Genomic DNA, 11,356 nt, shown 5'->3' on the forward strand with positions numbered 1-11,356 from the left:
AGCAATTGGACTGTGCATCACTTGCTTTGTGTATTATATTATTATTATTATTATTACTATTATTATAATTATTATCATTTTATTTCAATTATTAAACTGTTTTTATCTCAACCCACGAGTTTTTCTCACTTATGTTCTTCCAATTCTCTCCCCCATCCCACCGGGGGGGAGTGAGCGAGTGAGCGGCTGCGTGGTGCTCAGTTGCCGACTGAGGTTAAACCACGACATTATTCTAAGCACCTTTAGGCATTACGGTAATTCAGTTAAGGACTCAGCTTGTGCAGGGACAGAATATCTGGAACAGACCAGTGGAGCCTAAATGTGGTGGGTAGAGGGTGCAAACCAAATCTGATATAGAGCAAAAAGCATCATAGGCCTGTAGCTGATAAATAGTGAAAGCTCCAGGTGCCAAAACATAGTTTATCACTATCTGAGATGCTCTAGGACAGCTCACTGACCTCCCACTCTACCTTCAGAAGGCAAGTGTCTCCTGCAGGTTTTGTGTCAAGCCCCATGAAAACGTCTCAGATAGCCTAGGTCACCTCAAAGGACAAGGACTGCCAAGCTTAGGCTACAAAATCCCATTTATGGTGTTATTCTTGGTTCTAGCAATGGCCACGAATATGATAGAAGTTTTTCTTATGTGGAAAGGGTGAGTAAGAAGCAAAAGCAGAAAGTGAGAGGCTGAGAGTTTTCCATCTTTGCAGAGTAAAGGTCGGATGTTGATGTTTCATCCCTCTAATTGAAATGTCAGAGGTACAAGATCCTTCACAGAAATAGCATATCATATCTGGGAAAGAAAATTAAGTCTCATTTTTTGAATAACCACTGAACAATCTGGACAGAGTGAAGTGTCAGGAAATGGCAGGTGTGATAGGAAATGAAGTAGCCAGAGGGATTGTTTTCCAATGCAGTTCTCTGTGAACTGTAGAAATTCACTTGTTTGGTTAAACAAAAGACGGATACAACTCACCAGAGCTTCACAGCTATAACTACCTTTGCTCTGATATGTTTGAGAGTTTCAGCAAAGACAAACTGAAAACAATCTTCATGGCTTTGCAAGTCTGCTAAAAGAAAACACGCTCAATGAGGCCCCATATGTCTTCCTGTTCCACTGGGAGAAATTGAATCATTTTCATAGAATCATAGAATCATAGAACAGTTTGGGTTAGAAGGGACCTCTAAAGGTGATGTAGTCCAACCCCCCTGCTGTGGGCAGGAACATCTTCAACTAGATCAAGTTGCTCAGACCCCCATCCAACCTGACCTTAAGGTTTCCAGGGATGGGGCATCCACCACCTCTCTGGGCAACCTGTGCCAGTGTTTCACCACCCTCAGCGTAAAAAATTGCTTCCTTAGATCTAGTCTAAATCTACCCCCCTTTAGTTTAAAGCCATTCCCCCTTGTCCTGTTGCAACAGGCCCTGATAAAAAGTTTGCCGCCATCTTTCTTATAAGCCCCCTTTAAGTACTGATAGGCTGGATTTCATTTTCTCCCTGGTAAAGAAAGGCATTGACATCCAAGACCTTCAGCTCTACCTGTTGGGCTGTGAATCTTTGCACAGATGAAAGCTCTTCCTAGGATTGTCCTAGTTAGAAGAAGCCTAACTTAGACCTTTCTCCAAAATGAATGAGGTGTGAATGGTGGGTTGTTTTGGGTTTTTTTGTTTCTTTGCTCTCCTGTTTGGTTCCCAAAAGGATTTTCAGATATCATTTAGGGAAAGAGAAAAAAATATCAAAAATGGCTTTTAGCCATAGAAACAGTGTATAAAAAGAAAATAACCTTGAACTGTTTTCTTCTAGAAGTTCTGCCACATCCAGGAAATGCGATCCTCCCTTCTCCTCCTGGAAAATGGGAGAAGTTCAGAAATAAAATCCAAGCTTGGACCCATCTCTAATTTTCATTCATCCACTCTCAAACAATTTGTACACTGAAGGAAAAACTAAAAACCTCTGTGTGCATGTGAAGGCAACCATCTGTAAGCAAAAGGACATTATACGAGTGTAACAAAGAAAAGGCAATAGGAGGATCTGCTCCTGTAGTAATTACTGTCTGCTGTAACAGTGTAATTTTGAGTTGTCAAAACTTGGGACCTGAAATAACACCCCTCCATGTTTTCTTCAAGGCTTTCCTGTGTCCAACTGCTTCTCTTCTGAATTGCCTTCATAAATTCTGATTCCTCCACAGCCTTGTTACTGACTTTCAGGGAAAATACTGATTCTCTCCCGCTTCCCACCGTGGGGGAGTGAGCAAGTGGCTGTGTGGTGCGTAGTTGCCAGCTGGGGGTAAACCACAACAAAAGCACAGCATAAATTGGACTCTTTTGGTCCCATCCACATAGGACCTATTCAGAGCATATAAAAAGAGAGTCTGGGCTTGTATTAAGGCACCAGTCTAGACTCTGAGGGTTTCATCTGTTGCTGCTCCAGAATTTGCCTATTCCCAGTAAACCTGTGTATTTGGTTTACATGGCAAGATTTTAGTAGTGGGGGCAGGGGCTGCAGGGGTGGCCTCTGTGAGAAGACACCAGGGGATGCCCCTATGTTGGGCAGAGCCAGTTCCAGCCAGATCCTCCTATGGAGGACCACGCTGCAGCAGGTATCCACACTGCAGCCCGTGGAGTGTGGAGGAATGGCTGATTCAGCAAGGCCACCATCTGGTATCGCTGAGCAACCCATGTATCAAAAAGTAACTAATACATGCTGACACAGCAGGATGACCACCGGGACTTTCCCGGACAGAACAAAGAACAATGGGCCGGGTAAACAACTGTAACGAAATTGTATCTAGAAGGAGATGAAGCGCGTGGACAGTAACTTTAACCCAATCATAGCTTATTATTGAGCGTGTGTACAGTTGTAATTAACCAACCATAGGTTGTTATGAAGCGCGTGCCTATAGTAGATAACTATATAAACCCTGTTATATGCATGAATAAAGGCGAATGACCATACTCATATTGGGATCCGTCATTACTCCGGAATCGCAACTCCTGCTCCGTCGTCGACACTGAACAAGGGGAAACTCCGACAGTGGAGGACCCCACGCCGAGCAGGTGAATAAGCCCTGAAGGAAGCTGCAGCCTGTGGAGAGTCTGCACTGGAGCAGGCTCCTGGCAGGAGCTGTGGCCTGTGGAGAGGAGCCCACGCTGGAGCAGGTTTTCTGGCAGGACCTGTGCCCCTTTGGGGACCCACGCTGGAGCAGTCTGTTCCTGATGGACTGTACCCCATGGAAAGGATCCATGCTGGAGCAGTTCTTGAAGAACCGCAGCCTATGGGAAGCACCCACATTGGAGAAGGTTGCAAAGGATTGTATCCCGTGGGAGGCACCCAATGATAGAACAGGGGAACAGCGTGAACAGGAAGGAGCAGCAGAGGCGAAGTGTTATGGACTGACCACAACCCCCATTCCCTGTCCCCCTGAGCTGCTCAGGGAGAAAGAGGTAGAAGAGTTAGGAGGCAAGTTGAGCCTGGAAGGGAGGGGATGTGAGGAGAAGGTTTTTTTAGTTTATTTTTATTTTTTAGTTTTAGCCAAAAAGTCTAGAATGTAGGTGTGATATCTAACATGTATATAGTGATTATTGTTTACAGTTATCATGGGTCTTTACAGAGGATGTCTGGACTGTTATGCTTCTTTGTAAGGCAAAAAATGAGGAGACTGTGTATGGAAAGGTCACTGCAGTAACAGATCCAGAAGTGAGACCCAAATGTCCTCACTTCCTAGGTTTCATCTTCCTTTCAAACATGTTTACGCATAGTGAAAAACATTAATGCTGTTAAAAATTACAGTAAGGTTTATTCATCGATATTGTAAAGTGGGTATCTTCAGTCTAAAATGCTGTAATACTGGAACATATTAACATGATCAAAAATTCACTTTACACTAAACCTGGCAAGCAGGACTAGAAGTTAGACATGAACAGGAAAAGCACAGAGAGATATGGAAGTGATTTTGGATTCCTTATTGACAGGCACTAGTTCATTCACCCTCGTCAAAAATAAAAGGAGAAGCACAAAGGAAATGATGAATCATTTTGTCATAAGATTTTTATAGGCAGAGTCCGCCCGTGTTCAGCATGCCTCTCAGCTCTCACACAACACGAGCATACTGCAGTGCAGGTCTGGAGAGAGCTCACAGCGGTGCTGTATGCCATTGCACATATCAGAAAACTAAATCAAGCTGAGTTTAAAGCAGAGGAAAAGATCAAAAATATTCAGTGGGAAAACTAAAATTTGTATTTATTTTTCATGAGCCATTTCAGGAAAGAACTTGTAACTTCTTAACTTAGGTGCTTAATTGTACTGTTAGAGCCAAAAGGAAGCTCCAGGAGGGAAAAGAAAGCACCAGTGTGGATTTACAAGACACCTTTTGAACTGAAAGTAATTGTGTTTTTCCTTCCTGCAGATTTAGCAGTCTAGAAGCAAGCCACACAATAACATGTTAGACTGAGTTAGATCCTTTGCAGTCCTCAGTAATCATAACAACTACAACCTCTGTAAGATTTAATGTATATTTGGTATCTTGCAGTATCAAACAATGCCCTTAAATAGGTATTTTACTTATTTTAAGCAATATATGTTAAAAAATAAAGTTGAGGTTTTTTCCCAAGGAAATTACTTCTTCTTTTGGCTGTGAAATGGCACCTTTTTTTTTTGAAAGCAGAACTTTTTACACTAATATATTAATTAGTGTAAGCCTTCTGTGGTGGAAGAGTGATTTAGTTCAGAATAAAATTCCCTGGTTTTTCAGTAATTTCCGTCTTTCCTAGCAAGGTCAGAAGAAAATTCCTGTTGAATCCAATAATTGCAAGAATAGATCTATTAAGTAATGACAATAATGGATCTCCTGAAAACTTGACAAAAAATGAAGTAGTTTGACACATGCAACACTAGAGGAAATACATCACATTATTCAGACTTGAGCTTTAAAGAAGCATGAAGTCAGTTTCCTGTAAAAATAACCTCTTTTCTTTTCCTTTGAAGATGAGCTTTTATAAATGGTACAACAGGAACTTGCTGTAGGAGGCAACCTAAAGAAAATACATCTTTTGTGCTCTTAAAGGGTCCTTTACATTAATGTCATTGTGAACTGGAAAACCAGACATAAAAATTAAGAGAAATACTGCACCCTTCATGCTCATTTACATTAAAGGCTTTCTTTAATCGCTTTGTCTGAGCTTTGATAGCTTCCCCACAGAACAGATCATTGTATAACATGCACAGCATTCAAAATTAATAAATTATTGTGAAAGATAAGCCTCTCTAGCATCACATGTCTATAGCTTTGATGCTGGATTTGTGTTGCTAAGGCCCTTGTTGGAGTTTTGCTAATAATTTTTTTTTCCTTTTTTTTTTTTTTTTTTAAGAGATCATTTTTTTTTTCCTTTAGCAGGAGAGAAACTACTTCATCCTCCAAATCTGAAATGCTGGAAAACTTTGGAAAGGCTTGAATCCCTAACTGAGATGTAGGATGTTACTTGTGCTTGGCTCCCTTCTGCCTCACTGGCTGAATTACTGGCTGGTTGTTAAATTGATAAACATAATCAGAGATTTGCCTTTCAGACCTACCTCTGAGTTCAAATGGATGCCACTTTGCAGCATTTAGATCTCAGTTTCACCTACATAGCAGATCTTCACTTTCCAGAAATCACTGGACTAATTCTGTGCATAAGAACAGATTTTAACTGTGGAAACTTGAAATTCCTGCTCACGTTCATGCCAAGTAATCTTAATTGCATGGATATTTGTAGGGAGTGAACCAGGGTATGAGGAAGACTACAGTAACTTACACCTAATCTGAAATGAGGAAGGACTCTTCAGTTAGGTGTTTGTTTTTCAGTGATTTTTTTTAATCCAAACATCAACATTGTGGAAAGGTTGGTCTTGAAATACTGTCCTTGTAGGTCAAGCTTAAACTGTATTACCTACATATTTACAACACATGATGATTCACATGCATAAATATTAATAGTTTTAATTCATAATAAAAGATAAATGTATTCTATCCCTATAATTTCTTCTATTTGTTTAATGATGATATACGTCTTAAGATTGCACTGAAAGATCCCCTTGTTCTGTATCACTTTGGGTAGGGCTTTTCTCACCTAACTTTAGCCATTTAGTCCCAACTGACCAATGAGGCTCCCTCAGAGCAATGGGAAGAGGTGGGACTAGCTTTGAAAGTGGGTATCTAAAATAAGTGGAAGAAGTTACTGTGTAGAGGCTCAGTTGTCCACAGAGAGGTGTCTTGTGAGATCTGAGATATCCTGGAATTTCCGACATCCACATGCGGCCACAGCATCTGGAAGCATTCACCTGGGTCAGCCCAGTCATGATGTCCTGACACCCAAGTGATATTAGATATCTATATTTAAGCAAGTGAACTGAGTCTTATTCCTATATTTCTACACGCTGACTATGTCAGTGGGGCTGTCCTGGTTTTGGCAGGGATAGAGTTAATTTCCTTTCTAGTAGCTGGTACAGTGTTTTGGATTTAGGATGAGAACAAAGTTGATAACGCACCAATGTTTTAGGTGTTGCTAGGTAATGCTTACACTAGCCAAGGACTTTTCAGCTTCCCATGCTCTACTGACTGAGAAGGCTGGAGGTGCACAAGAAGCGGGGAAGGGGCACAGCCAAACTGGCCAAAGGGACATTCCATACCATGGGACGTCATGCATTATTATTATTATTATTATTATTATTATTATTATTATTATTATTATTATTATTATTATTATTATTATTATTATTATTATTATTATTATTATTATTATTATTATTATTATTATCATTTTATTTCAATTATTAAACTGTTTTTATCTCAACCCATGAGTTTTTCTCAGTTGTGCTCTACCAATTCTCTCCCCCATCCCACCATGGGGGGAGTGAGCAAGCGGCTGCGTGGTGCTCAGTTACCGACTGAGGTTAAACCGTGACAGTCGCCCAGAAGATGACCTTGATAAAATGCTTAAAGTTCTACAGTTAGAAAAAGCTAATTCCATCTCTTACATTGGGCTAAGTCTATGTTCTACATCCTCAGTCTCACAAGGTACTATACAATTTTGGATACTTCTTCTTGCTCTTAATAAAACATCAAAATTAATCTCTGCACGCTTTGAAGAACAAGTGTTGGTTCACAAGTGGTACTCACCTGCTACGTGTCATAGAACCACCCAATGTAGTCACATTTAGTGAAATGTGACAAAATCAGCAGTCGTTACTGATGACACAGGTAACATCTCTGTCTCTGGTATTATCAAAATAACCCACTTCTTCTTGCTCTTAATAAAACATCAAAATTAATCTCTGCACGCTTTGAAGAACAAGTGTTGGTTCACAAGTGGTACTCACCTGCTACGTGTCATAGAACCACCCAATGTAGTCACATTTAGTGAAATGTGACAAAATCAGCAGTCGTTACTGATGACACAGGTAACATCTCTGTCTCTGGTATTATCAAAATAACCCTTTTTTCCATGAGTCCCACTCCTTTGACTATAAGAATTAAAAATATTTTAGTACATAATATAGCTGTAATATTAACTATGAAGAAGATCTGACTCTCATCTCACAGGTTCCACCAAATTTTTAACTTCCTAAATAAAGTTGCTTTTGAACTTCACTACTGACCTCTTTCGGAGCCCTCTACTCACCCAAGTGGCACAAAGTTCTTGCTGCAGGACAGCTTTAGTTTCTGAGAAAATGGCAAAATTAATTCCAGGTAAATAAAAATGAACATTCTTTCAGTAATACCAGTGGGGAAGAAGTATTCATCAGTTTGGTTGTAGATGTGATTTTTCTGCTTAGCTGCTTTATGTAGTTTTTTTAAATAATAATAAAAAATACTGAACATATTTTTGAGTAAATTATAAACCAATAGGAGAAAAACATATATGTGTAACATAAAAGTGTACATATATAAGCTATACTTGCAATGAACGGCAAAGCAGCAAGTTTTAACATGATTGAAGCTTACAATTTTGCAGAATGGTTTACAGTTTATTCTGTCCCTTTAGACGTATTTATACCATGCTGGTAATTACAAGTTTGCATTTGCAAACATTGACTAGTACTGATGGGCTGATTTGGCATTGGTAACCACATTTGCATTAAAAACTGAACCACTAGACTATGTCAGGGAGGTTTTGACCCGACCAAAGTTTCAGTGCTTGTATAAACTGACTAATTGCTAAAATGTTGTTAATTTTATAAACTGAAATTTAGTGGTCAGACTAATGTTTTCCACCATGAGTTAATTTACTATATATGATTTAAATAACTATCTTGAACATCAGTAAAATAAGAATTTTGAAAGGAAATCTTTTCTTCTTACATAAGAGCAGAGGTTTCCTGCAGCCATAAAGCCACTTGGGCAGAACTTCAGAAGAGCTGAATTTTTGCTACACAGTCCTTTGCATGGATGGATAATTAAAAATAAGCATCTCTTAAGCTGTCAACCTAAGGTTTCTCTGTAGTCTGTGGGAGAGAGAGATGTCTTCAGTGAGTAACTCATCCCTCCAGCTTGAAAAGTCTGTCATCAGATGGCAAGAATTGTCCCCCAGGAGATTTTGTCAGTTCATTGATGCAGAACAGCTAATTGCCAAAGACCTGAGTCTAGTGATTAGGTGGAGGACACTTTTCCATATTGAAAATTGCTAAGTGCCACTGAGAGTGTTGTGCTACTAATGGGACAGAGTCATGGTCTAAGACACGGTAGCAAAAATTCAGTTGTGCTTGGGTGAGATCTGGAGACTCTTGTCTGACTTCTGATTAAGACTAAGGCAGTAGTTGCCATGAAAAAGCCTCTATCAGCCCACAGGTACCACATGTCTATTCTTGGCAAAAGATTGTGTTATTGAAAATATCAGTGAGTGATGAATGCAGTTAAAATTTGACCTTTCAAGATGACTGTCTTACATTATCTTATGAAAAAGGTTTCTCAAATGTTAATAGGATTAAATATTCTGTGTTCTTTCCTTTGCAAACTTTTTGGTAGTGATCTGGTAAACAGTTACTTTTAGAAAAGATTGTCTTATCTTCATGAGGTTTCATGTGAAAAACCCACTAAACTTAACCTTTTTTTTTTTATTTTCACATTATTTAACACAGGTTGTTTTTTTTTTTCCCCTCTCTTTTCACTTAGGCTATTACAACATGAAAAATAACATCTCAAAATGAGGTATAAGAATTCAGATAATGAAATTAAATTGATGCCTTTTTCAATATCACTTTTCCTGTAATTTTTAAATCTAATTTTGTAAATAGATTTTGCTTATCTGAAATAATAATTTTCCAGGCATTTTCTCTATGTTGAAAATGTTGATTGCTTTGATGTCCTTTGTGGACTTTTAAGGACCACTGCATGGCCTCAAAAAGTGTAGAAGAACATTTTAAGATAGATTGATGGTGGAGGGATCAATAGAAATGCAAAATATTTCAATCATTTCTTTATATAACACCCTTCATTAATATAATTATGAGATAACTGTTAAGGGATAAATTAAGTGCTGAAATGAATGTTAAGGTAAGTGACAGAGTGTAAGTTAGTCAATGATAGAGCTGGTTAAATAGCACTCAATGAATAATATATATGACTTGAACTCTCTTGAATGCATAATGCAGGGAATATTCTACTGAATTATTTATCCCGTCAGAAAGCAGGTACATGTGCCAAATTTGCAGCAGTTCTCTGAACAGAGTCAGACTCCTGGGGTACGAAGTGATTTCTCACTGGAGAACCAGAGAGCAGCCGATCAAGAAGTTGATGTGCTGAGGTAATTTAGGAGAGAAAGTCTTGTATAAGCACCACTGGAGGTAAAAGCTGAGAATAATGACCTAAGAGATAATACAAGGCAAGGTGTCCTCCCATCCATTAGAATGTGCACTTGTGATAGAGCCCACATAATCCTAATACTGCCTTCAAGTATCAGAGGAAAGCCTTCTGAAGTAAGATGTTTCAATATTGAAGCATTAAAAACACATATATAAACTTGACTTCCTTTTATAACATGAACAAAGACATCTGACAATCTTCAAAAAAATATAAACTTATATTTAGCTTGAAAATTTTAGAAAAATATGTTGTAATTTTGACACCCAAATCACTTCAAATTCTGATGGGATTTGGATGCTTCAATCCCTTAATCTTTTTAGATTTTTTTTCTGCAAATTAACATTAGTCTCCATTAGGTATCTGAAAAATTCGTTGAAGTCCCAGCTCCAAAGTGATTTCATTAGGCACTGTTGAATGCTTGGTAACTATTGCAGATGTCTGAAAGCTAGTGAGATTTGGGGTCTACTGTCCAGATCCCATTCGGAAAATCCCCTTGCGGTACAGTTTTAGCTTACTTTCTAGCACGTGTCCCTCCTACATAGGAAAATCTAGAAAGATAATTAATGATCAGAAGAATAATGACTTCACTATACTAAGACTGGTTGAAGGACATAAAGCAATGTCTGTGTAAACTACCTCAAGGTTTAGTCTATCAAGCTAAGCCTAAATCTGGTTCAGCAACTAAAAAGGCAAAAGTTGTATCACAGTACCTGGAAGGATGGCAGGAAAGCCATCATTCTTGCTTTGCAAGGCAACAAAGGCTAATTGAATATTACCTCTTGCATGGAAAACTAAGTTTCAGTTAAACACGGTTTTTCACATGCAAAATCATTCTCAGCACTTTGGATTGTTCACCGTTGTTTGAATATGAAAATGTTTAGCATGAGATTGAAAATACTGCCATCTTCATCAACCTATTGCAGTGTTTTTTCTTTTTAAGAAGAAAAAATTTTTCATTATGAAGCGTAATGACTGAAAATTTCATTTACTTCAGAATGTTCTTAGGTAGAAATGACATTTGTAGAAAGGCTATCATGCATCAGACCCTCCTGAGAACAGAAGGGGAAGTCTGACTTAAAACTCTGGATGTTAATTATGTTCTGCAATAATTGAAGGAAAATTTAAATGCAGCTGCTCCAGTTTAGCTCTGCTTCCACTCCTTCTAGTTTGCTAGGAGAATGACAATAAAATTAAAAATATTTAATATAAATTGAAAATAATCTGTTTAAATCCGAAAGCCAGCTCGTGGAATTGATATCTGTGATATCTTTGTATTATTGGTCTCATGGCAGAAAGGTTTGGGTTTGATTTGTACTGTAAAAACTATCCACCAAACTAAATCAAATGACTGGAATAAATGTCCTGGTTTCGGCTGGGATAGAGTTAATTTCCTTCCTAGGAGCTGGTACAGTGCTGTGTTTTGGATTTAGGGTGAGAACAATGTTGATAACGCACTGATGTTTTAGCTGTTGCTAAGTAGTGCTTACACTAGCCAAGGACTTTTCAGCTTCCCATGCTCTAC

The sequence above is a fragment of the Aptenodytes forsteri genome, unplaced genomic scaffold (genome assembly GCF_000699145.1).
Source record: "Aptenodytes forsteri isolate BGI_AS27 unplaced genomic scaffold, ASM69914v1 Scaffold138, whole genome shotgun sequence".
NCBI lineage: Eukaryota > Metazoa > Chordata > Aves > Sphenisciformes > Spheniscidae > Aptenodytes > Aptenodytes forsteri.